The sequence below is a fragment of the Chelonia mydas genome, chromosome 1 (genome assembly GCF_015237465.2).
Source record: "Chelonia mydas isolate rCheMyd1 chromosome 1, rCheMyd1.pri.v2, whole genome shotgun sequence".
NCBI lineage: Eukaryota > Metazoa > Chordata > Testudines > Cheloniidae > Chelonia > Chelonia mydas.
In genome coordinates this window covers 194,887,258-194,913,078 of record NC_057849.1, presented here as the reverse complement: position 1 = coordinate 194,913,078, position 25,821 = coordinate 194,887,258, and the positions used below count along the sequence as shown (strand labels likewise).

General features: G+C 43.0%; 2 long non-coding RNA genes across 2 annotated transcripts in view; one reads left to right on the top strand and one right to left on the bottom strand.

Moving 5' to 3' along the window:
• The first annotated feature begins 345 nt into the window (after positions 1–345).
• LOC119567035 overlaps positions 346–25,821 on the top strand; it is a 26,488-nt gene continuing 1,012 nt past the window's right edge. Inside the window, exons 1-2 of the long non-coding RNA XR_005226706.1 lie at positions 346–397; positions 11,824–11,935. This is a non-coding gene — a long non-coding RNA (uncharacterized LOC119567035). The remainder of the gene's footprint in view (positions 398–11,823; positions 11,936–25,821) is intronic.
• LOC119567033 overlaps positions 16,550–25,821 on the bottom strand; it is a 21,681-nt gene continuing 12,409 nt past the window's right edge. The window contains exon 3 of the long non-coding RNA XR_005226704.2: positions 16,550–17,513. This is a non-coding gene — a long non-coding RNA (uncharacterized LOC119567033). The remainder of the gene's footprint in view (positions 17,514–25,821) is intronic.

Genomic DNA, 25,821 nt, shown 5'->3' with positions numbered 1-25,821 from the left:
TTAATACTTGGTGGTATGGGCCCCTTGGTGAGGGTCTTACATGTTAATTGCACTTTCTCCTCTCTCCACTGTGGAATATCAGAGCTAATTTTGATTCCATTAGTTACAGGCTGCTGAGCTCACTGTGGGCTAATGGTGCACCAGCACTGAGGCTCCCCTACTACAAGCTGAATTCACCAAAGAGCTGAACTGACTAAGAGCTGAAATCACTGAGCGTTGTGTTAAGTAGTGGGGGAACCTGAAGATATATTGTGGAGCAGTTTGCGGGATGACTGGAATGCCTTGTGGACAGGCTGGTGGAGCAGTTCGTGGGACGGCGGGAGCTGCTTGTGGGACGTGGAGCTGGTGGAGTGGAGCGGAGCCCTATGGAGCTGTGGGGCAGTCAGCTTCAGATCATGTAAGGTGCCCCTTACCTATCTTCCCCCCCCCACCCCCCCGATCTCCACCCAGGTTGGGAGGTAAAGCTCTGCAGATAAACTTTCGAACTCTGGGGCTGCCCTGACCAGGGACAGAGACTTTTGGGTCATTGGACTTTTGGGACTTTGGATGATTTCAGGTTGCTGGACTCAAGAACCAAAGGGAAAGGACATGACCCAATTTGCTTGGGGTGGGTTTTTGCTCATGGGTTGTGTTATGAATCCTGTTGGTGGTGTTTCCCCAACATAATGCCACATTCTTTCTCTCTGTTATTAAAAGGCTTTTTGCCACACTCAGACTCTGAAGTATTGGGAAGAGGGGAAGTATTGCTTCTTGGAGGCGCCCAGTAGGGGTGGTATATATTTGTCCCAGGTCACTGGGCGGGGGCTCGAGCCGGTTTGCATTGTGTTATTGGAATGGATCCCCTAGATATTGAACCCGGCCCTTGTTGCTGCCAACTCTGATGGGCAGAAGGGTTACATGTAAATCTGGTGCTAATTAGAAGTGGGTAACACTGTTGCTCTTGTTTGGAAAATCCACGTTTGCAGCATTATCCAAGTAATTCGTCCCCCACGCCCGAAAACAAAAATCGTTTTGCAGGAGTCTTCAACCCCCTGAATTTTTTGTTTTCAGGGAGGAGAGGTGCAAGCGGGGTGGGGGGTAGCAGTGGGGACAAAATCATGGGAGAATAAATGAATTGCAATCAAACAGAGGGAAATTAAAGCCATTTTTATGGGGGGGGATGAATCTCTGAGTTTCGCAAAGAGCTGCTGGGCGGGCTGGTGCTTCCCCTAAAGAGGCTTGATTTTGTGGCTGAAGCACCAGCCTGGGAAGCGGACGAGTCTGAACTCTAATCCCTGTGCTGATCGGCCGTTGCACTTTGCTTGTGGTTTGACTTACATTATTTAGTAGCTAAATGTCATTTTTCAGATGAGGAGACTGGGGTTTGGAAGTTAAATAACATGTTCTCAGCGGTTCAGCCTTGGTAAACTAGGTCTCTGGAGTCACATTCCTATGCTCACGAATCAGCTAGATCAGTGGGTCTTGAACTTTAGCAACCTGAGAACCCTCATTTTGATTTAAATTTTTTCACGGCCCCCAAGCCCCCCACTCAGCCCCAAGCCCTACCCCCACTCCACCCCTTCCCCCAAGGACCCCCCCACCTTTTCCTGACCTAGCAACACCCCTCCCCCTCCTCCTTCCGTCCCCTTCCTCCGAACACACCCTGTCCACCCTCCTCCCCGCCCTCCCAGCAACTTCTGCATGCTGCTGAACAGCTGTTCCCCAGCATGCAGGAGGCGATGGGAGGGAGGGGGTGGAGATGATCAGCAGGGCCTGCGGTCCCCCTGGAGTGCCCTTGCAGACCAGTTTGAGAAACGCTGTGCTAGATGAGAGCCTCTCAGGCAGGTGAGTTAACTGTTCGGAGCATGAGTTTTCCAAGCTGTAAAATAAGAATAATATTTGGCTACACCCGTCTGTGAACATCTTAAATGCTATATATTTGCAGGGTTGGTTTATGGGGACAATTACTACCCCCATGCTTTCTTTGGGAGATAGCGTGTCCCCCAGCGGGCTAGGTACAGGATGGGAATTGGTAAACCAGGGTTGTAATCCTGTTTCTGACACGGAGATAAAGTCTCAGAAGAGCTGGGATGATTTGTATTTCCATAGCACCTAGGAGCCCTAGTCATGGACCAGACCGCCACTACGTTAGGCCCTGTATGGTGTTAATACCATTCAGACCAGTGTGCAAGAATAAGATTGACAGGTGATGCTGCTTCATGAATAGCAATGTCTGTCATTATCAGAGAAACCAGTTAGCACAATGGATAGGGCTATGACAGTACTTCACTTTTAGAAATACTGACTCAGCAATTTGCCATGTCAGCGCTGATGATGTGGGGGGCAGGCCATCTCCTAGAATGGCTCTGCCAGGCTGCTCTGTGGTTTCTTGTCTCACAATATGACTGAGAAGACTGTGACGTACTATCTTTTATTAGACCAACTTCTGTTGGTGAGAGAGACAGGCTTTCAAGTCACACAGAACTCTTCCTCAGAGCTGTGTGGCTCAAAAGCTTGCCTCTCACTAACACCAGTTGGTCTAATAAAAGGTATTCCCCACCTTGTGTCTCTAATATCCTGGGACCAACATGGCTCCAACTACAGTGCGTATGAGAAGACTGTGACACACGAGCTGTGCTCATGAGAAGAGGGTCAAGAGAAAGAGTGTGTGTGTAGGGGAATGGTTCCTGCAGTGTGCAAAGCTGACTGTGCCCCATGGGAGGGTTTAGATCGTATGGTTATAGGGGCTTTAAAAATGCCTAAGATAGAAGATAAGATACACAGAGGGGGCTTAATGCCCTTCTTGGGATATCTGCTTTAGTTGTTTGAGGCCAGCTGCTTATTGTGTAGAGAGCTTTGAAGTTCCCACTCAATGTGTACACCTCTCTCCAAAACCACCAGGTCTTTCAGAGGACAGACCACATCAGGGACATGACCAGGAGATGACCTAATAAAACACAGTGAGGAAGGGACTCTGTTTCACAGCACTTCATATCAGGTTGTGAATGCTTTAGGACGGGGTGCCCAAGAAATATGTAGTGTCCTAGAGGAGAGAGATGGCTCCCTTCCCTCTGTAGTTCCTCATCCTTTGAGAAAAGCAATAAAAGGCAGATGAGGGACCCAGAGTGCCACGGAGAGTGCATTCAAAACTTTTGAAGGACCCAGCATCGGGATTTGGGATCTGTTGCATCCAGGGAGGGAGGAGAGGGGAGGGGAAAGTAGGCTGGTCCCAGTTCTTTATTCAAAGCCCAAAATTAAAAAAAATAAATATGATAATCAATTAAAGGTTTTTGTTTTTTTTTTAGAAATGTCACCAAAATAAATGTGAATGAATTTCATAACAATTTATATTAGTAATTTATTCATTATTCAAATGAGGAAGTAGGTTTTGACTGGCTGTGACAGGATACTTCTTGGGTCACCCCCCCATGGCACATCCCTGCACTCAGAGGGTTCTAAAGTAGCTGGGACACGTCACCTCTGACCTGAAGCTTTGTCACACCGCCACCCCAGTTCCTTTTTGTACATGGAATTTGAATAAGGAACTGAGTTTTGACTGGTTACATATATGCCAAAATACTTCTCTGGTCACCTCCAGGGTCACATCCTTGCAACTGTTATGAAGAGATGATGCCATGCCACTCCCAGAGCCAAAGCTTCATTTCTGGGCAACACTCTGCTAAATGTTGTATTCCCATTTCTATTTTGCTTTTCCTTTGTTAGTAAACATACAAGAGACATGTAAAATCACTCCAAAACAACATTCAACCAACCTGTTGCAAATCCAGCTGTTACGTTTTCACAGATATTATGTGACAGTTAAAATTAGGAAGTTGATAAGAACACTGATTTATTCTTAGACAAATAAGAACAAGGAACATGGTTACATTTATCAATTTGTTTAATTGTGTTACAAATGTTTTTTATAATGACTGTTGTGTCTTTTGCTCTTTACAAAACAAAAATGAGATGAAACTACATGGGCACAACTAGGTCAAAAACATACAAGGATTAGGTTTAATGCATACTGCTCCTCTGACTGGTTTTCGATGGCTTCTAAAACATATAACACCAAAGGCTACTTAGGGGATACTCCCTTATTCTTATACACTACAGTTAGTTGAAGCAGCTAGTGTCTTTTGAATTGCCTGAGACTCATGCAGTATCAATATGTCTTGGTGAACTTTCCTTTTCAAGGAAGAACTCATCTGTGGTTAGAATACCTCCTGTTCCTTTCCTTCATAATTCCAAGGTTCCATCATAAAAATGCCACCCTATTTGCCCAATGTTGTGGAAAACTACAAAACAATTCCCCCTGCTGTATATTATCCTAACAACTTTATAGCTGTAATGACAACACCTTTGCTTTGATAAACCCTAATGCTTATGCAAATAATTTTGATGTCCTCTGCTGAACTAATCAATATTTGAAACATTTTAAATACTAAAGGTACATTCAGATTACATGATCAGATGAAGGGTTTTTCTTGGACAGGATTGTTTCATTCTCTGAATAGTCAGTGAATAGTATTTGAAAAGATGCAATTCAGTACTTTGCTATAACAATCAAGCTGCATCTTGTTTTCTTTCAACTTACTTGCTATCATACATGGAAATCTCTGATGGACATAGTCAAGGGTCAAAGTTCTGATTTTTGCTGTGCTCTGACTTAAATGCAATTATAATGAGTAAGATGCATGGTTCACCATTAATGAAAATATGTTTACTCAATTGGTGTATTCCATTGCATCTGTTCACTTTACTTATTTTACAGTTTCAGAGTGAAAGAAGTTACTATTTCTTATAGCCAAAAATATTTTAGTAGACGGCAGTTGTTGTTGTTAATGCTAATCATTGGTGACATCCACAGATAAGCATTCCTAAGGATTTGTACTTTAAGACCCTGTTTAGCACAAAAGGGAAGATTTTTTTTCATGAGTTCCTGCATAGAATTCCCATATAATTTTGGATTGTCTGCCTCTCCATAAGGAAGCTTTTATGGTTTGTAATCCTGACACAACCAACCTACTACACCAAATATCCACATGGAGGGAGAAACTTTGATAACGGTGCATGTGCAGAAGGGCCAATAAAATGCTTTCATAGATTCACGAAGGCTAAGCTGTTCCTAATGTTGGATTTTCAGACAGTGGGTGTATATGACTTGTACCTTGATGCCACAGGGTCACTAGCTGTCAAGAGACCCCCATCAGGCAAACATTGAATCTTATGTTTTTATGTGCTAAGTGCCCTTCAAACTCAATCTACATACTACCGGCAGCAGCATTATTAACAGCAGACCAAAGCGATCCAGCAATTTCATATTGGCTGGCCTGACTTTCTCCAGATACCCTTAGGATAACTGGTCAATGTCACAGACCACAAAAAGTGGCATATGACTTTAGCTGGTCTTGAATTATGCTACTACAAAGTTTTCAACCAGATGTTTCATCTATATTATCTCCGCGCTTATTTTGAAGTCTGTTGTGTGTGTGTGAAAGCCAAATGATTTTGCAATATAACATTTGTGCAATGCAATGAATAAAAATATGTGGAGACTATTCTAATGTAAGGGTTTCCACTGATCACAAGAAGTTTTTCTAGCAAGTATTTGCGTTATTGCAAAATGGGAAAACTATGCATGAATGCAGCTAAATGATTAGCAAACTCAGCCTGATTTTCAGTACAGCACATCTCATCAAACTGCTCAAGGACATAACAGTGGGGTAAAACATGTGCAGGGACAACAGCTGTCCTTTGCTAAAAACATTCTTGAATTTGACAAGAAAATAGTGATTGAGAATAAACAGGAAATTTGAAGAAATTTATCTTTTTGTTAAATCAATTCTCACATGCCCGGAGAAAGATGAGCAGGACCATGTGAATTCTCCTTCAAACATACATTATCGTACTCAGCTGTAGGCAGGCCTGTTCAATTATGTCCCAAAATCACCATTACGGAGAGGCATTATGCCACAAGAGATGGAGAGCCCCTAATCAGGGACAGCAAAGCCGGTGCTGAAAACTCATTCAGAATTGTTAAAAAAGCACATTCTGAATGACAAGCTCCATCAGAGCTTCAGAGTTTGTGGAAGTTATGAGAGACACTGTTCAAGGTTAACCGTATGCAAATGTAATAAGCATATTGCAGGACAGTGACAGGAAGAGGTCAAAAAAGAAGGTAGCTAATAATTTTATTGATTCAATACACAATATTCTATGCAGTGAGAAAGGGGAAATATCAATGAATTGCAATAGGAGTGGGCTGTTGTATGTGATTATTTCAGAGGCATCTTGTTTTTCCTGGATGTTAATGCAGTCCTGACAGATACTGCAATCAGTCCATCCATCCTTCCTTCACAAGCTATTTTTTGAAAAACAGTACTGGATTTTACTTCACTAAAGTTATTGGCTATTAGTGCAGTAGAGTCAGTTTGATTTGTTTTCTTAATTCTTTCCTTTCTGGCAGATGTTTGTGCTCTAGGCCGATGCTGTGTTTTATTTCTCCTGTCACTTTTACAGTTATGTTCACATTGTGATCCTGCTTTTTCAGTCTCTTTTTGATAGTCAGATCCAACCAAAACCCACCCATCAAATTTACATTTTGCTTTCACATGCCAAAATGGAGCATTTTTCTTCCTAGATGTCTTTGCTTTAACATGATCCTGTTTAAAGGCAAAAGCAAAGAACTTATAATTTTCTTTTCTTTTTTGCCAAAATACACGACCATCCATTTTCCAAACAATATTGTGCTAATGTTGATGACCGATATATCTGGTTCCACTAATTACACAAATATATTAAATGTAGATGTATGGAATAATAATAATCCCTAGCTGTTATATAGCACTTGTCATTAGCAGATCTCAAAGCCCTTTACCAGGAAGGTTGGTATAATTATCCCCATTTTACAGAGGGGGAAACTGAAGAACAGAGAGGTGAAGTGACTGGCCCAAGGTCACCCAGAAGCCCGGTGGCAGAGCCAAGAATGGAACTGAGATCTTAGACTCATAGACTTTAAGGTCAGAAGGGACCATCATGATCATCTAGTCCAACGGTTCTCAACCAGGAATGCGTATATCCCTGTGGGTACGCAGAGATCTTCCAGAGGGTACATCAACTCATCTAGATATTTGCCTGGTTTTACAACAGGCTACGTAAAAAGCACTAGCGAAGTCAGTACCAACTCAAATTTCATACAGACAATGACTTGTTTCTACTGCTCTATATACTATACACTGAAATGTAAGTACAATATTTATATTCCAATTGATTTATTTTATAATGAAATAATGAGAAGGTAAGCGATTTCTTAGTAATAGTGTGCTGTAACAATTTTTTTTTTATGTTTGATTTTGTAAGCTGTATGACTCTCGTGAAGGTGGTTTTCTTTTTGCGGTGAAACTTCTGAGTTTCACCACAAAAATTCATTAACAAGTGTAGACGCTCCCGCAGTTTTAGTGCAAAAAAGGGACTTTTCGCACTTTAAATGGCAAGTGTAGACATAGCCTTAGAAACTATGCCTGAATCGAAGGCATCCTCTTTGTTTATTTCTCTTTGGGGAAAGCCATGGACCAGGCCGCCATTATGCTAGGCCCTGTACAGTGTTAATACCGTTCAGACCAGTACGCAAGAATAAGATTGATAGGTGATGCTGCTTCATGAATAGCAATGTCTGTCATCATCAGAGAAACTAGTTAGCACAATGGATAGGGCTATGACAGTACTTCACTTTTAAAGATACTGACTCAGCAATTTGCCATGTCGGCGCTGATGATATGGGGGCAGGCCATCTCCTAGAACGGCTCTGCCAGACTGCTCTGTGGTTTCTTGTCTCACAGTATGACTGAGAAGACTGTGACGTAATATCTTTTATTAGACCAACTTCTGTTGGTGGGAGAGACAGGCTTTCAAGTCACACAGAACTCTTCCTCAGCGCTGTGTGACTCGAAAGCTTGCCTCTCTCACTAATGCCAGTTGGTCTAATAAAAGGTATTCCCCACCTTGTGTCTCTAATATCCTGGGACCAACATGGCTCCAACTACAGTGCATATGAGAAGACTGTGACACATGAGCTGTGTTTATGGGAAGAGGGTCGAGAGAAAGAATGAGGAGTCCTTGTGGCACCTTAGAGACTAACAAATTTATTTGGGCATAAGCTTTCATGGGCTATAACCCACTTTGTCGGAGGCATAGAGTGGAAAATACAGTAAGCAGGTATAAATATACAGCACATGAAAAGATGGGAGTTGTCTTACCAAGTGGGGGGTGTCAGTGCTAACGAGGCCAATTCAATTAGGGTGGATGTGGCCTATTCCCAACAGTTGACAAGAAGGGGTGAATATCAACAGAGGGAAAATTATTTTTTGTAGTGCTAACGAAGTCATCAATCATGGTGGAAGTGGCCAATTCCCAACAGTTGACAAGAAGGTATGAGTATCAACCGAGTGAAAATTATTTTTTGTAGTGACCCAGCCACTCACAATCTTTATTCAGGCCTAATTTGATGGTGTCCAGTTTGCAAATTAATTCCAGTTCTGCAGTTTCTCGTTGAAGTCTGGTTTTGAATTTTTTTTCTGAAAAATTGAACTTTTAGGTCTGTTGTTGAGTGACCAGGGAGTGCTGGTAGCATAGGGCCTGAGGAGAGAGTCTATATAGCCAGACAATCCTGCTGTCAGAGTGCCAATGCCTGAGATGATGGGGCGTCAGGATTCCCAGGTTTATGGATTTTGGGTAGCAGATAGAATACCCCCTGGTCGGGGATCTAGGGGTGTGTCTGTGTAGATTTGTTCCTGTGCTTCTTCAGGGAGTTTCTTGAGCAGATGCTGTAGTTTCTTTTGGTAATCCTCAGTGGGATCAGAAGGTAATGGCCTGTAGAACGTAGTGTCAGAGAGTTGCCTAGCAGCCTCTCGTTCATACTCCAACCTATTCATGATGATGACAGCACCTCCTTTGTCAGCCTTTTTGATTATGATGTCAGAGTTGTTTCTGAGGATGTGGATGACGTTGCGTTCTGCACAGCTGAGGTTATGGGGCAAGTGATGCTGCTTTTCCACAATTTCAACTCGTGCACGTCAGCGGAAGCACTCTATGTAGAAGTCCAGTCTGTTGTTTCGACCATCAGGAGGAATCCATGCAGAATCCTTCATCTTGTAGCGTTGGTAGGAAGGTTTCTGTGGGTTAGTGTGCTGTTCAGTGGTGTAGTGGAAATATTCCTTGAGTCAGAGATGGCGAAAGTAGGATTCCAGGTCACAGCAGAAGTGTATCATGACTAGAGAAAGAAGGGTTCTGAAAAGAAAAATCTGCCTGGGTCCAAATTGCCAGTAAGATTCATCAAAATACACTGAGATTCAGAAAACGGTTCTTCAGTCTTTGGCATGAGGACAAAAAGGACGTAAAAACAAAAACATTAAAGGAAGGCTTAGCGAAAAATCGTGTGTGCCAGAAGAGCGAGGATTTCCAGTCTTATATATAATGTGACCATTGTGATATTTGCAACAGCTGGTGAGGGGACAGTAAATGGGGAGGGCTCTTAGTTACTACAGTGCGTTATGAGTCACATGGCCATCGTGCCTCATGGGAGATATAGTCCAGTTTAGGAGCCCAGCCCATACAGGAGAATTGAGCCAAGAGGGACCTGAACTACCATTGCCATGAGGCACCATAAAAGCATTTCCAAATAAAAATTATTAGCCTAATTTCTTGGTTTTCAGATGATCTTCTTGGACAAGAAGTCAAAATTTTCTGCAGAAATCAAACACTTTGTGTGAAAAATTTTGTTTAGTTTAAAACCTAATTTTATGTCAAGAAACAACTTTAATGGATAACTTTTGACCAGCCCTAGTTGTTCACTCTAAACTGTGTGGTGCTTCTCCCCTCACAGCCCCACCCCTTCCCCAGACTAGAAATACCAAGCAGGAGAGCGTAGTAGGGGTACTCTTCACTACAGTGTAATAGTTAAAAGGACTTGTCACTTTGGGGTGACCCAAGCAGTATTTTGTCATTTATGGGGGGTTGAAATCAAGTGTGTGTGTGTGTGTGTTGAGGGGCTGGCTATAGTGACATGGGTCAGCACTTCTTGCAAAGAAAAAAGCTTTGGGCCAGGGAGTAACATGACCAAAGTACAGGTACTTCAGAACAGCCTAGTGGTTGCAGAGACATGTCACCTGAGATGATCCAAGTAGTATTTTGTTACTTGTTACCCGTCAAAACCCAGTTCTTTATTCAGAGAACTTCTGCAAAATGGAAGGTGAGGTTGTGATGTGTCACCAGATTGCCCAGGAATAAAGGTTCAAGTCAGGAAGTGACATGTTTCAGTGTCTTCAGAACGTGCTAATGGTTGCAGAGTCGTGTCACTTGGGGTGATTCAACAAATATTTTGTTGTCACATTTAGCCACTCAAAGCACACGCCCTTATTCTAACAATCCATTAATAAATAATAAACAATTTAATAATAACTCCCCTACATAAGAAAGGCCATGCTGGGTCAGACCAATGGTCCATCTAGCCCAGTATCCTGTCTTCTGAGAGCAGCCAATGCCAAGTGTTTCAGAGGGTCTGACATTCCAGGGTGGAGCCCAGATCACTGAGTGTCATCACTTGCACTGCAACTCGAAGTGCCTCACAATGCTTCGCTATTGTAGGTCGCAACTTGGGTCACTCACAAACAGCCTGCCAGCATGCAGGTCACACCCTGAGAGTCTGTGTATAGTCACTACCCTGGTCCAGCAGATATGACCCCAGAAATTTATCAGCAAACACCAGCCACAGCTTTGGTTACTACTTGCAGGGTGATCCCAACACAATTCCTAAACTTAAACTAGACTTGGTTCAAGGTGGAGTTCTTACCACTTGTTTTCAGTACAGTGCTGACTCCCGAAGTCCAACAGCTGTTTCTTTTGTCATCTTAGGTGAAAAGAAAGAGATGAGTAGGAAGAGAGAATTCAGGGTGTCTTTGCCCTTCATTTTTATAGTTCAGTCATCTGTTGAAATGCCTTTTCCTGAGTGTGACCCCTAGATAAAGTTCTTTCCAGATGAGAGCAAGGAAACATGGAATCTGGTGAAGGAAGGAGGCTTCATGCTATTTCTTTTCACCTATGTATGCTGAAATACAGATTTTCTTTGGCTTCCTTCTTCCCCCCCACTTTAACTGTCTGAGGACTCCGTTTAACACATATACAAACTGAGGTAAACACACATCCCTTTGTTTAAGACAGGCCTGCTTGGCCAGTTCTACCTAATCTGGGCTGTGTGAGTTTGAACATGTGCCTTTAACATCCTACAGATGGAATTTCATAACTTTACATTTAATGTCATAGTGAAATGTATGTAGCAACATTATTGACCACTGAATTATCTTTCAAATGATACCTCATCAGGCATATTTTATACATACATTACTACAGTAGTGTGTAGGATGTGACTACAGGAGTGCATTTGGTCACAGAGGGAATGAACAGAATGGCATTTATCAAGTGATCCATCCACTGTTGTCCAGTCCCAGCAACCCCATGCTCTGGGTGTCCCTAGCCTCTGACTGAGGGATGCATCTTTGACTATCTTGGCTAATAGCCTCCATGAACTTATCTCATTATTTTTTTTGAATGCAGTTATGCTTTTGGCCTTCACAACATCCCCTGGCAATGAGTTCCACAGGTTGACTGTGCGTTGTGTGAAGAAAATTTAATCTAATTAATTTTGGTGACATTTCTAAATATTTAAACTTTCTTTAAAAAAAAAAAAGTAACTTTCACTGTTGAACAAGGAACTGAGAACAGTGAATAACGAACTAGGAATAAGGAACACATTTCACCCTGATGAAGAACACACTTTTTGTTTCGTAGGGAGTAGGCTGGCTGGACAACCCCTTGAAAATCCTGCAGAGGGAATGGAATAGCCTTTGAAAAAGTCCTCTGTGCTGGCCTCTAACCCCATCTCAAGAAGACCTGCCACGAGGTAAGCAACTTATACATACATGTTTGCGGACAGTGGAGGAGGGTTCAGCAGCCATCTTGGGAGTTCCTCCATCTCCCTCTAAGAGAAATGTGGGGGAGGAGAGGTGCTAAATCACAACATCTCAAAACTCTAAAAAAAATGTTCACTTTGAATTCAGCTCTAGCGATGAGTAAAGCAGTATGATTATATATAACGGGATGGGGGGATTTCATGAATTGGTCACGCATCTCTGATTGGACTGTATACCATGCATTTGCACAAGTGCACAGAGATGCCAGGGCTCATCACAAGAGAGGAAGAACCTCTGCTGGTAGTGCAGCTGTAGCAGCAAATTAATTCTTTGGGAAGGGCAGCAGCAATGACTGACAGAAGGGACTACTAGAGCTTGCTGGAATAAGTGGGATACAAAGTTGATATATCCAGAAAAGGTCAGAAGATGTCACAAGCCCCCTTCCTTTGAAAACTTCTTTTCTCCTTTGTTTGACTTCTTAAGGGAAGACCACTTGCTTTCCAACTCCACAGGAATTTTTGTCAACGTGAACTATTCATGAGGATACAGGAGTCTGCTTGACTATGTGATAGACCTTTTTCTTTGAGATAAAAATGTGGGTGATGGTGAGAAAAGAGCCTGGAAGTAATCAGTACTGATTTAACCCATGAGCTATGTACATTTTGGCTGCAAGCTCATTTTAGCAGCTAGATACCAAGCACGTCTCATCCATATATAAAAAAGTGCTTTACAAAGGTGGGCAAGTATCATTATCCTCATCTTACAGATGAAGAAATGGAGGCACAGAGGTGTAAGCACCTGTTTTTTCCAAAAGTATCCGCTGCTTTTGGGTAGACAATTTGAGGCAATTTTGGACCCAATTTTCAGAAGTGATGAAGAACTACAACTAGAACTGGTCAGAAATGTTTTAATCAAAAAACGTCAATTAATCAACACCAAAACTTTTTGCAGGAAAGAATTGGTTTCAATGAATTTCTCAACTCAAAAGATTTTTGGAAAATACATTTTACAACATCCTATTTGGTTCCATTTTGACATTTTTAAATGAAAAAAAATCAATTATTTTTCTGTTTTATATGACTTTTTATTTTGAAATTTAGGATAATTATAATACACTTTTTTTTAAAAAATGGTCAAAATTGAAATGAAACACTTAAAAATGATGGAAATGAAATATTTTTGATTGACCTGAACCATTTGTTATTTCATTTGTGAACATTTTTGAAATTTTGACTTTTCTCCCTGTTCTCTGACATTTCTGAAATTTTAAGAATGTTCAAGAGAGAGAAAAGCCACTTCCTGCTACGCTCTACCTAGTCCTCTGTTTGAAGTCAATGGAATCTGTAGGCTCTTGTCACCAGAGGCGGATTTACAGTAAAACACAGCATGCCCCCAAAGACAGGGGGCCTAGGGCCAGGCAAGTGCGGAGGCAGAAGCTTGGTCCTGCCCACCTCCTGGGGCTCCTGCTGCAGGCTCCGCACCCACCGGCGGCCAAGCTCCCCCTTCCCCACCTCTTCCCCGTCTCCTCCCCAGAGCGTGCTGCATTCCCACCCCTCCCTTTCTCTCTCAGCGCTTCCCCTACCACCAAACAGCTATTTGCCAGTGCTCAGGTCACTCAGGGAGGGGGAGGAATGGGGCCGCAGCATGCTTGGGGGAGGAGGCAGAGAAGAGGCAAGGGCGGGGCCTTGGGGAATGGGCTGGAATCGGGGCAGGGCAGAGCAAAGGCAGGGCCCCTGTACTGCTCCTACACGTATCCACCCGCCCCCTGCTGTGAGCTGCTCGGTGCAGGGGACTGGGAGCAGCCCCCCCCCCCGTGCCCTGACTCCTGCACCCCTTCACGCACTCCTAGCCCTCCCTGACTCCTGCACCCCCCCACTTCCCCAGCCCAAGCACCAAATAGGAGCTCCTGCACACACAGCCCACATTCCCACCTGCACCCCTCGCACCAAATGGGAGCTGCCCCAGGTAGCGCTCCACATCCAACCCCCTGCACCAGCCCTGAGCCCCATCCTGCATCCTAACTCCTGGCCAGACCCTGCACCCCAAGCCCCAGCCTGCTCCTGCACCCTAACTCCCTCCCAGACCCTGCACCCCCAGCCCTGAGCCCCCTCTTGCACCCTAAGTCCTGGCCAGACCCTGCACCCCAATGTTTTTTTCCATTTTTTTATAAAGCCCTCTTATCCAAAGCACTTTACAATCATTAGCTAATGGTACAAACAATATTTGGAAAGATCATTAAGTGGTCCACCGAGCCCTCAGCGATTTTCAAGTGGTCTGTAGAAAAATAAGTTTGTTTTTTGTAATCTATCAAAGTGTTATACCAATAAAATAAAAACCAGCAGGATCTTATTAAAGGGAAAAAGGCAAAATACCACATTTATTGTGAATACAGAAAGAATCATAGTAAGCAGTTAGTTATAGCTATAACATTCCATTCAATTTCATATTTATTCACACATTCATTCATTCACACACACACACACACACACACAGAGGTTCTGCAAGGTTGTTATCATATAGTTACCACCCTTAGAGTTGCTCATGGCAAGCCACTGGCCAGGTGGACTGGACATGAGGAGGGAGCCGGGCCTTGTCAGATGCTCATCTGATGCTCCTGGAAGTTGGTTTGCAGAATCAGACCCCAAAATTCTGACTTTCTAGAGTCCATTTTTATAGGAATTTCTTCCTATGCCAGTCTATGGGAATTGCTTCATCATGCTGTTGCTGAATCAATCAGCAGATGACACATTCCTGACGGCTCCGTGCTGCCAGATGTTATCTTGTTCTTTGGTTCTCCCATTCTTGAAGCTGTTGGGTGGATTCCAGTCTGCCCTCCGGGGGTCCTCTGGTTACTTCCACTTGACGCCTTCTTCAGCCGATGGACACTGTATTCTTAGGCTGGCACCTCCCTGATCCCTGGGTGCTGTTTCTGTTGTTACAGAGTATTGCTTTGAGTCTCTCTCTGTGTGAATTGCTTTGAGAACAGACTCTGTCTTAGAATGTACTAACGGAATTAGCAGCTTGCAAGTTTCACACATAGAGGGAGAGAAACAGTACCAAAAACCAAGAGACCTCTTAATTAGTAATACCCTGGAATTTAAACTATGGGGAATCAAACTCATTTGTGATTTTAATACAGAACTTCTTTAATATGATCCAACAAAAGTACCTCACTTTATTTTCATTTACTTCCTATTACTTATAGGAGGAGGATGAAGAAAAAAAGAATGAAAAACGGGGGCGGAGGGGAGAAATAAGAGAGAATGTTTTTTCTTGGCTGGGTCCAAATGAGGGGCCCCAAAAATGAAGCTGAACACAGGGCCTCACTAACTCTAAATCCGCCACTGCTTGTCACCCTTTGAAAACCATCCATCAGCAGCATTACACTGTATATTGGGATAGTTCTGACTTAAGTTTTAATTTCCTGGGCCAAATTCTGCTCATGGTTCTGCATATGCAGTACTCACTCAAACCAGTGGGAATTGTAAGCACATAGCCAAAAGAGGAATCCAAATTCTGCAATCTTGTTGGTTTTAAATTCAACTAAACATTGTCTGAAAGACAATCCCTTTTTATAAATCATACTGTACTGTGAACTGAATAAGGCTGTAACCATTTACAGGTAAGATAAGACTCTTGGCAATGATTCACCTAACTATCTTTTTGCTGCAATGGTACAAAGATGAGGTTTTAGAAATGTAGTAAATAATACTCAATAAGCAGTGTTAATTTTAATAATTTATTTTGCAAGATATTAGTGGATTACCTTGTATTCTATATCTCATTGCTTGGGTTTATAGGACAACTGGCAAACGAGGGCTATTTGGCTTAGGTAATGATAATCCAATAATTAGCTTTGTCTCTTTCTCTAGACCTTCAGGGCAAGATTTGGCTGTAGTTAAATAATATTCACAGGAATATGATAATAGACCACTGGGTGCACTTGCCTTACCTTCTCAACTCTAGAAAAAACTAATCTTGGTGAGAAGACCAATCACACCATGTTTGTCAAAACAGACATTGGGACAGATTCTGCTCTTAGCTATGCTGGTTTAAATCCAAAGTCGTTCCCCTCAAGTCAGAGGACTCCAGATTTACACCATTGTAACAGAGGAGCAGAATTTGGCTTATTGTGTATTTTGCAGTGGCAGTTGTTTCCCTGGTCTTCCATTGAGTTAGTGTATTAAAAACACCGCAAAGCATATGTGATGGGTTGGATCACAGAAACCCCCTTGGGACTGCCACCTGATGTGCCAAGACTACTTCTGCTCCTGCTTTCCTGCCCTGTCATCTTAGGACTTCAGTGCCCTGCCTGGTTTGAGACAGACCCGCTAGCCTGCTGCAATCCCAGACCCAGGTCTGAACCACATCCCCTAACAGCTGTAGGCTTAATTGAAAGCAACTTAGGAAGTTTTCCTGTCCTTGACACTCAGATGCCCAACTCCCAGTGGGGTCCAAACCCCAAATAAATCTGTTTTACCCTGTATAAAGCTTATACAGGGTAAACTCATAAATTGTTCGCCCTCTATAACACTGATAGAGAGATATGCACAGCTGTTTGCCCCCCCCCCCCCCCCGCCAGGTATTAATACATAGTCTGGGTTAATTAATAAGTAAAAAGTGATTTTATTAAATACAGAAAGTAGGATTTAAGTGGTTCCAAGTAGTGATAGACAGAACAAAGTGAATTACCAAGCAAAATAAAATAAAACATGCAAGTCTAAGTCTAGTACAGTAATAAAATTGAATACAGATAAAAACCTCACCAGTTCCAGTAAGCTTTCTTTTACAGACTAGCCTCCTTCTAGTCTGGGTCCAGGAATCACTCACACCCTCTGTAGTTACTATCCTTTATTCCAGTTTCTTTCAGGTATCTTTGGGGGTGGATCTCTCTTTAGCCAGCTGAAGACAAAATGGAGCGGTCTCCCAGGGGTTTAAATAGACTTTCTCTTGTGGGTGGAGACCCACTCCTCTCTCCTATGCAAAGTCCAGCTACAAAATGGAGTTTGGGAATCATCTGGGCAAGTCACATGTCCATGCATGATTGAGTTCCTTACCAGCCAAGCCACATTCCTGGCAAAGCCCAGATGTTGACTGGCATCTCCAAGTTCATTGTTGGTTTAAGGGCCTCTTGATTGGGCACTTACTGAGAATAGTCTTTTCTCAGGAAGCTGACCAACTGCTTCACTAAAAACCTACTCAGAATCGAACAAGTATGCAGCAATATTCATAACTTTGAATACAAAAATGATACATGCATACAAATAGGATTAATAGATTCAGTAGATCACAACCTTTACAGAGATATGTTACATGACATATGTAGCATAAAACACATTCTAGTTAGGTCATATGTACATTCATAAGCATATTTCCATAAAGCCTTATGGGGGGCACCGTCACAGAGTATAGTTAAGATTTAACCATCAAACCAAATATAGAAGAAATTATGCAATCTTCTCTTGCTGGCACTATTGGGGTAAGAGCCAAAAGGATGTTACTTAATTGTAGCCATAAAGAAGTCTAGAGGGAGAATGCAGAGTTTGCAGTCTCTTCTCAGCCAGCTCCCTGTTTTAAAAAGAAAAAAATGGCCCGTAACCATATGTATGAATTTGTGTGAAGAGAGCTGATGTTCTACAGCATCAGAAAAAGCTGCCTCTGATCTCAAAAAGAACAGCAAGGTTCTTAATCCACCCTGGACCCACTGAGTGATTCCAGTCACCTATCCCTGAAGGAGAATCAGACCCAGACAATTAGGAGAACAAGAATTGAACTCCTAGTGTGCCTGTATGGATGACCAGCATGCAGGGAAATCTAAGATATAGTATGAGCATAAGCTTTTGTGGGCTAAAGCCCACTTCATCAGATGCACGCAGATTGACAGAGCCAGAAGAGTACCCAGAAGTCACCTACTACAGGACAGGCCTAACAAAGAAAATAACAGAACAGCACTAGCAGTCACCTTCAGCCCCCAACTAAAACCTCTCCAGTGCATCATCAAGGATCTACAGCCTATCCTGAAGGACGATCCCTCACTCTCACAGAGCTTGGGAGACAGGCCAGTCCTCGCTTACAGACAGCCCCCCAACCTGAAGCAAATACTCACCAGCAACCACACAACAAAAACACCAACCCAGGAACCTATCCTTGCAACAAAGCCTCTTGCCAACTCTGTCCACATATCTATTCAAGGGACACCATCACAGGACCTAATCACATCAGCCACACTATCAGAGGCTCGTTCACCTGCACATCTACCAATGTGATATATGCCATCATGTGCCAGCAATGCCCCTCTGCCATGTACATTGGCCAAACCAGACAGTCTCTACGCAAAAGAATAAATGGACACAAATCAGACGTGAAGAATTATAACATTCAAAAACCAGTCGGAGAACACGTCAACCTCCTTGGACACTCAATTACAGACCTAAAAGTCGCAATTATTCAACAAAAAAACTTCAAAAACAGACTCCAACGAGAGACTGCAGAACTGGAATTAATTTGCAAACTGGACACCATTAAATTAGGCTTGAATAAAAACTGTTTCCCCATGCTAATTTTCCCCCTACTGTTACTCACACCTTCTTGTCAACTGTTTGAAATGGGCCATCCTGATTATCACTACAAAAAGTTTTTCTCCTACTGATAATAGCCCACCTTAACTGATTAGTCTCTTTAGAGTTGGTACGGCAACCCCCATTTTTTCATGTTCTCTGTATATATGTATCTTCCTACTGTATTTTCCACTGCATGCATCTGATGAAGTGGGCTTTAGCCCACAAAAGCTTACGCTCAGATAAATGTGTTAGTCTCTAAGGTGCCACAAGCACCCCTCATTCTTTTTGCTGATACAGACTGACACGGCTACCACTCTGAAAGATATAGTATGTATCTGCACCCCCACGCTTACATACTTAAATAGTATTCTAAGCCAGAATGAGTATGTTTAGCTTCTAAATTTAACTTCCAGCTAAAAGAAAAAACAAGTAGCAGGCCAAGTTATGATCTGTTACAAAAGTATAATTGCAGAGCAATGCTATTAACTTCAATGAAGTTTCACTAGATTTACAGCAGAGTAATAGAGAACACAGTTGGGCCCCAAGACAGCTTCTAAAATGGGCACTGAAGTTGTAACCTGATACTCTACCTTCTGCAAACTCTGTTGCAGAGAAGGAGAGGCGCACACTAAATCTCACGCGATTAGTTTAAAGAGATGATTGCTTGATTATCAATTATAGTAACTTTGGGCCTGATTCTGATCTCACACCATTTTTACACTAACACCACTGAGATCAGAATCAGGCCCTATGGGTTTAGGATTAATATTTTACTGCCATAAAAGCCTTTTATGGCTGTTTTTGAAGTCTGTTTTTGAAGTTTTTTTGTTGAATAATTGGAGTTAAAAGGCAAAGTCCAATATGACAAATCCATATTAACACCTATGAAGTTACTCACAACCAGAATGGGAAATTTGGGCACAGCCTGTGGTAGAGGAAGTGCAGGGGGTGGGTGAGGTGGCTTGTGCAGAAGGCAGCAGAGTCACCATCACTAGATTTCTGCCAGCAGAGAGTTCTCCTGTGTAGTCCGAATTCTCCAGTGGCTCTATCCAGCTGGTGCAAGGCTACTTTGTGTCACAAAATGGCTTAAATCAGGGGTTCACAACCTTATGACACAGGAGGGCTACACAAATCTAAGCACAACCTTGTGTGGGCCAAACAGATTCTCTGCCCAAGGCTGACAGGCCAAGCCCCGCCACAGGCCTTATGAAATGCTCTGGTGGGCCGTGTATGGCCCACGGGCCATAGGTTGGGCACCCCTGGCCTAAATGCCCTGGAAAGTCCAACCCCAGGGTGTAGCTTAGTTGTTTTGTAAGTAATGTCTTTGAAGTCTTTGTTCTCATAAACACTAAGCAGACTTTAACCTTAGAGCAGGAAGCGATGATGATGATGGGTGATCACTTGTTACCGAGTATGGTCATCTTCCATGAGAGTTATGGGTCCTCAGGTGGCTAATAAGGCCAATCCTTGAACCACAAGTTCTATTACAATGAGGACAGATGTTTTCAGGCTCAGCAGGAGGCTGCTGACCATGACTGGAAGCCAGTCTCTCCTTCCTCCTGCGCCTCTTGTCCTCTTCAGCTTTTCGGCAAAAAATTTCAAAATGCAGGGGACCCTCACGGAGAACTTCACTCCATTTTAAGCGATCCTGGGCAAGTATCGTCCAAGTGTCAATGGCAACATTACACTTTTTTAGGTTGTCCTTCAGCAAGTCCTTATAACGCTTCCGTTGTCCACCCACATTATGGTGCCCTTCTTTCAGCTGAGAGAAAACAGGACCTGTTTTGGGAGGCGATGGTCTGGCATCCGGACAACGTCACCAGTCCAGCGGAACTGCTGACAGATGATCATTGCCTCGATACTGGTGGTCTTTGCCTCTTCCAGAACACTAATATTGGTGCACTTGTTTTCCCATTTGATCTTCAGAATCTTACGAAGGCAGGGTTGATGGTGCCTCTCAAGGACTTTCATGTGGTGTCTATAGGTTGTCCAAGTTTCAGACCCATACAACAGTGTTGGGAGAATAATGGCTTGATAAACAAGAAGCTTGGTGTCTGTTTGAATGTTGTGATCTTCAAAAACCCTGTGACGTAAACGAGAAAAAGCTACACTGGCACAGCTCAGGCGATGTTGAATTTCTGCATCAATATCTGCCTTGGATAAAAGATGACCCCAAGGTAGAGGAAATCATCAACATTCTCCAGTGCTGCTCCGTTGATTTTGATAGATGGGGCATGTAATACCTCATTTGGAGAGGGCTGATGGAGCACTTTAGTCTTCTTGATATTAAGAGTGAAACCTAGACATGCGTAAGCATCGGCAAACACATTCAAGATAGTTTGAAGATCTTTCTCAGAGTGGGCAAAGATTGCATTGTCATCAGCATGCTGAAGTTCCACAATAGCTGTTGTGTAAATCTTACTCTTGGCTTCCAGCTTGCTAAGCCTGAACAGCTAGCTGTCCATTCTGTAAATTATTTCAACTCCAGCTGTAAACTTCCCCGCAATTAGGTAAAGAATGACAGCAGTAAAAACCGCAAACATGGTTGGAGAGATGATACAACCCTGTTTCAAAGTACAAACAGGAGTCAAAGGTTCAGTCCGGCAGCAAGTGCTGCTCAGAACAGTCACTTTCATGTTATCATGAAGCAATTTTAGGACACTGATGTATTTATTAGGACATCCAATCTTAGAAAGTACAGTCCAGAGGGCATGGCGATTCACTGAATCAAAGGCTTTAGTTAGATCAATAAAAGCCATGTACAGTAGTCAAGTTTTGCTCCCAATACTTTTCTTGCAGCTGCCATGCTGTGAAGATCATCCACAGTTCTATGACATAGTCGGAAACCACTCTGTGATTCTGGTAAAATTTCTTCTGACAGGGGCAGAAGGTGAGTTGCAAGGATCCACACCAGAACTTTGCCTGCAATAGCTAGGAGGGAGATACCACAATAATTCCCACAATCCACTTTATCCCCTTTCTTGAAAAGGATAACAATCAGGGCATCCCTCATTTCACTGGAGATCTTCAAAATGTTCTTTCCAGTGAGAATTGATGGCTTTGTTGTCCTTCAGAAGTGTGGTTCCATCCTTAGAGCAAAGAGGATTCATACCATGTCAAATTGGCCCATAAATAGCCTTGGTGGCACTAAGGAAACCACATATATTGTGGATATCCGTGAGATGTTGAAGTTCTTGCACTGTCTCAGTCCACCATTTATTCTTGAGTTCTCTGGTTTACATTGGACTTCCGCCCTTGCTTGGCATGGGCTTCTCTCTTTATATTACAATTTATGCCATTCTGCCAACCACAAAATGCCATTCTCTTCTCATTGATGAGTTGCTCAATTTCAGCATCATTCTCATCAAACCAGTCCTGATGTTTTCTCATTTGGTAGCCTATGGCCTCCTCACAGGCATTGATGATTACTGCTTTCAGCTGGCTCCAATGTTCCTCAATTTCTTCCAGACTCTGTTGGGAGCTTTTCTTCTAAGACTGCTTGGAAGTGGTCACGCTTAATAGGGTCCTTCAAATCTTGAACTGTCAACTTGTGCCTGACCTGCTTCTTTTGCAGCCTCCATCTGGGAGTGATCTTAATTTTTATTTTGAATTGACTAAAGCGATGATCAGTCCAACAGTCATCAGCACTTGTCACTGCTCTTGTGAGAAGTATGTCACTGTGATCTCGAGCACGAACTATGACGTAGTTGAGGAGATGTCAGTGCTTTGACCGTGGGTGTCTCCAAGATGTTTTGAACTTTTCCTTTTGTCGGAAAAGAGTGTTCGTAATAATAAGTTCATGTTCAGCACACTTGGTCAGGAGCAGAATTCCATTTGAATTGGTTTTGCCAACTCCTCCTTTCCCAGTTGATCCTTTCCACAGGTCTGAGTATCATCCAACACGTGTATTGAAATCCCCCAGAAGGACGACCTTGTCTTCTGTAGGGGTCTCTGATAAAATGGTTTCCAACAGAGAATAAAAATCTTCCTTTACATTCTCATTGGCATCCAGTGTTGGTGCAAAGGTGCTCACAATAGTTGCCTGTTGATTTTTGGTGAGTCTCAATCGGAGTGTAATAAACTGCTCATTGATGCCAACTGGTACTTCAAAGAGGCACCTTATGAGCTTGTTCTTTATAGAAAAGCCCACTCCATGCAATCGGAGTTCATCTATAGATTTTCCTTTCCAGAAGTAGGTGTATCCTCCTTTCTCCTCCCTCATCTGTCCTTCATCAATTCTTCTAGTTTCGGACAAAGCAGTAATATCGATGTTAAACAGACTCAATTCATGAGCAATAATGGCTGTACGTCGCTCTGGTCAGTCACTGTTTTGAATTGTCCATCAGGGTACGTGCATTCCAAATTCCAAAGTTTCTTACATTTTTCGACCGCTGAGGTGGTGATCCTGCTGGATGCAGCTATCCAGCCAGGAAAAACAGAGGGAAGACTATTTTTAGGGTACCTTTTCTAACCCCCTCCCCATGTGGGGTGAGCAGAGTGGATCCTAAAAAGGACTGCTCAGTCGTGGGTACAGCTGCCAAGATGCTCGACCCACCTCAATCCTCGAGCAAGACAACTGTATCACACACATACTGCCTGTGTGTTGGTCTGTAACTAGGAACTTCCGGATTTCACTGTCCTGGTCCCGTCATCACTCGCCGATTGCTTCCGGACTTCAGACTTGTGCAAATGTTATTTTCCCAAAATCTGGAAGATGCCTGTGTGGGACTTCTTTTAAAGTGGGGAGACTGGGACACAACAGTCACCACACTATCCCTGACAGATAGAGGACTTGAAACCAATGGCCTGGACACCATGATGATTGGAGAGCCTCTATCTGCTGCAGCCTTCATCCACCTTCACAGCCGTTGTAACATTACACAACAGTTTCACCTCCATTGTGCAGTTATCCTCCGTCTGCTCTGACGTTAGGGACTTCTTGGATCGCACTTTGTCTGGAACCTCGCCCTTGACCATTCTGCCATGAGTAGCCCTAAGAGAGTACATGACTCCAGGCAGCATCACTCTCAGGGTCATTGAGACATGCAAGCCTCTCCACCACTACAAGGTGGTGATCCATGGAGAGGGGAGGAAGCAAGAGGCAGGGTGTGAACCTTATATTGTTCAATGGCATGCACAGCTATATCTCCTTCAATGTGGGATACTCATGGTCGACAACTCTCATGTTTTTATTGTGAGTTTTGTGTTACCTGTTTTTTTTTAATCCCCAGCCCCTGAATTCTGGCAATTACACACGAATCTCATCTTTCAATTTAAAAACAAAAAGACATTTCTTGCCCTTGTGGCTGCAGTGCAGTGGTTGAAAATGGGAGGCCTAATGGTTCCATGAAAAGAAAGCAAATAAAAATAATCCAAAAGTAGTTGTTTTTTAAAACTCACGATTTTTTAAATCAATCCTGTGATGGGGCGGGAGGGGGGGAGCTGACTTACAATATTGGAATGCCTAAGTTTTGGGCAATATTGGATACAGAGTGCATGAAATGAACAGAGTTCTCACTCTAATAAACATAAGTGTCAAAGGGGAGAGAGGACAAAGTAGCAGCCTCTTTCCCCCCCATTCCTACTTCCTCTGCACCTACAGAAGCTCCTCCATTCAAACGCTGACCTGTAGAGGCTTTGAGGTTTAATACGACATAGGACAGCCCTTAGTGCCATACCGTCCCCTCCCAAACCTTAAGAATCCTGCACTGTCTGGGAGCTAATGGCAGCATAGCTATAGAAAGAGGGGGCAACCCAGGAGTTTTGTGAAGTGGCTTATCCTCCACTGGAATGCCCAGAGATCCCGGAATACCAACACATCTCTCTCCATGGGCCATAACACCCTCTTCCCCCTTTCCTCCCCAAAGAACATGTCCATGTGGAGTCCCAAGAAACTTGCCGACTCCCACTGACTTTTTCATAGGAAAGGATGATGTAACACTTTTACTCTTCAGCCAAATGCAGTGATGAAAAAAAATGGTGGTGTAAATGGCAGGTTGGTAAGTAAATGTTGTAATTTATACACTGAGGAGGTTTAGAAGAAAAAGCAAATAGGAGGAAGTAGTAAAGTGTGTGTAGCATGGGAGGAACCCGCTATATTTTTCATGCTATAAATCTACTTTCCCACCTTTCTGTTGTGTAAATTGCACCAGCTCACACCATCTAAAGCTTTTCTTCTGCAGACTAACATACACCACCATTTACATTGCCTCTACATTGCCACGGGCCCCGTTGGCCCAGTGACTCATCTGCCACAGGCATGCCTGATCACTCAGGTTGTGTACTGAGGGGATTATCTGGCCCAAGTTTATAGGTATGTCTCATTGCCAGCCAGAATTCGTGAACTGATAAATAAGTTGGAGGAAGAAAATGATGTGTTCAAAATTACATATCCGGCATCCCTTGTATCGTAGCTATCTCCCATCTCTAAGTTCAAAGTAGGTCACTGTAGAAGTACTTTAGTAAACAGACAGGGCCTGATTCTCCTCACTTCAGCCCTGCTATAGCTCCCAGTGGCAAAACTCCCACTGACTTCAGTGGTGCAGGATCAAGCCCTTAACCTTCTTCTACAGCAGTGTAACTCTGTTAGCTTCTGTGGAATAACTCGTGGTTTACACAGGCGTAAGAAAGAGGTCATACCTGCCTATCTTTCTCACTGTCCCCCTTCTCTGTATCTAGTCACTGCTATTCCTTGTTATTTTGCTGTGTTCATTTTCCCTTCATCCTGTATATTGCATCATTCTATAGACACAGCCAATTGAAAGAGCACGCTGAGACATAACCACTTATACTTAATCCAAATCTTCAGCTGTTGTGAATCAATACATGAAACCATGCCTATTTACAACAGTTGAGAATCTGGACAACGTGAACATGATTATATGTCAGAGGTCTCTTCGATTTGGCTTGATGCTTATAGTAACTATGCTATTGCACAGGTCAGGTCCAGACATTGCCGACTATGTTTCTGACATCCAGCTCAAATCCAGGAGAAGCATTTATAATGTGGATGCACTATTCCAGCTTCCAGAAGAAGCTGAACTGGAGAGATCTGATGAGGAACTAGAATATAATGTTAATCTCATAATCTAGGATTACTCAATCATGCTATCAGGGATAGATGGTAGAAGGCATGGGACACAAAGAAGACCCTGCTGTGGTTAATGGATGACTGATGAAGATTACTTCCCTCCCACTGCTCAGTAAAAAATTTGACATAATAAAATAATAGGAAACATTAGGCCATAAGAAGGAAATCAGTGTAGGAGACATAATACCAAGTGTGTTTGTCTCTGACATCATGGATATTGGTACAG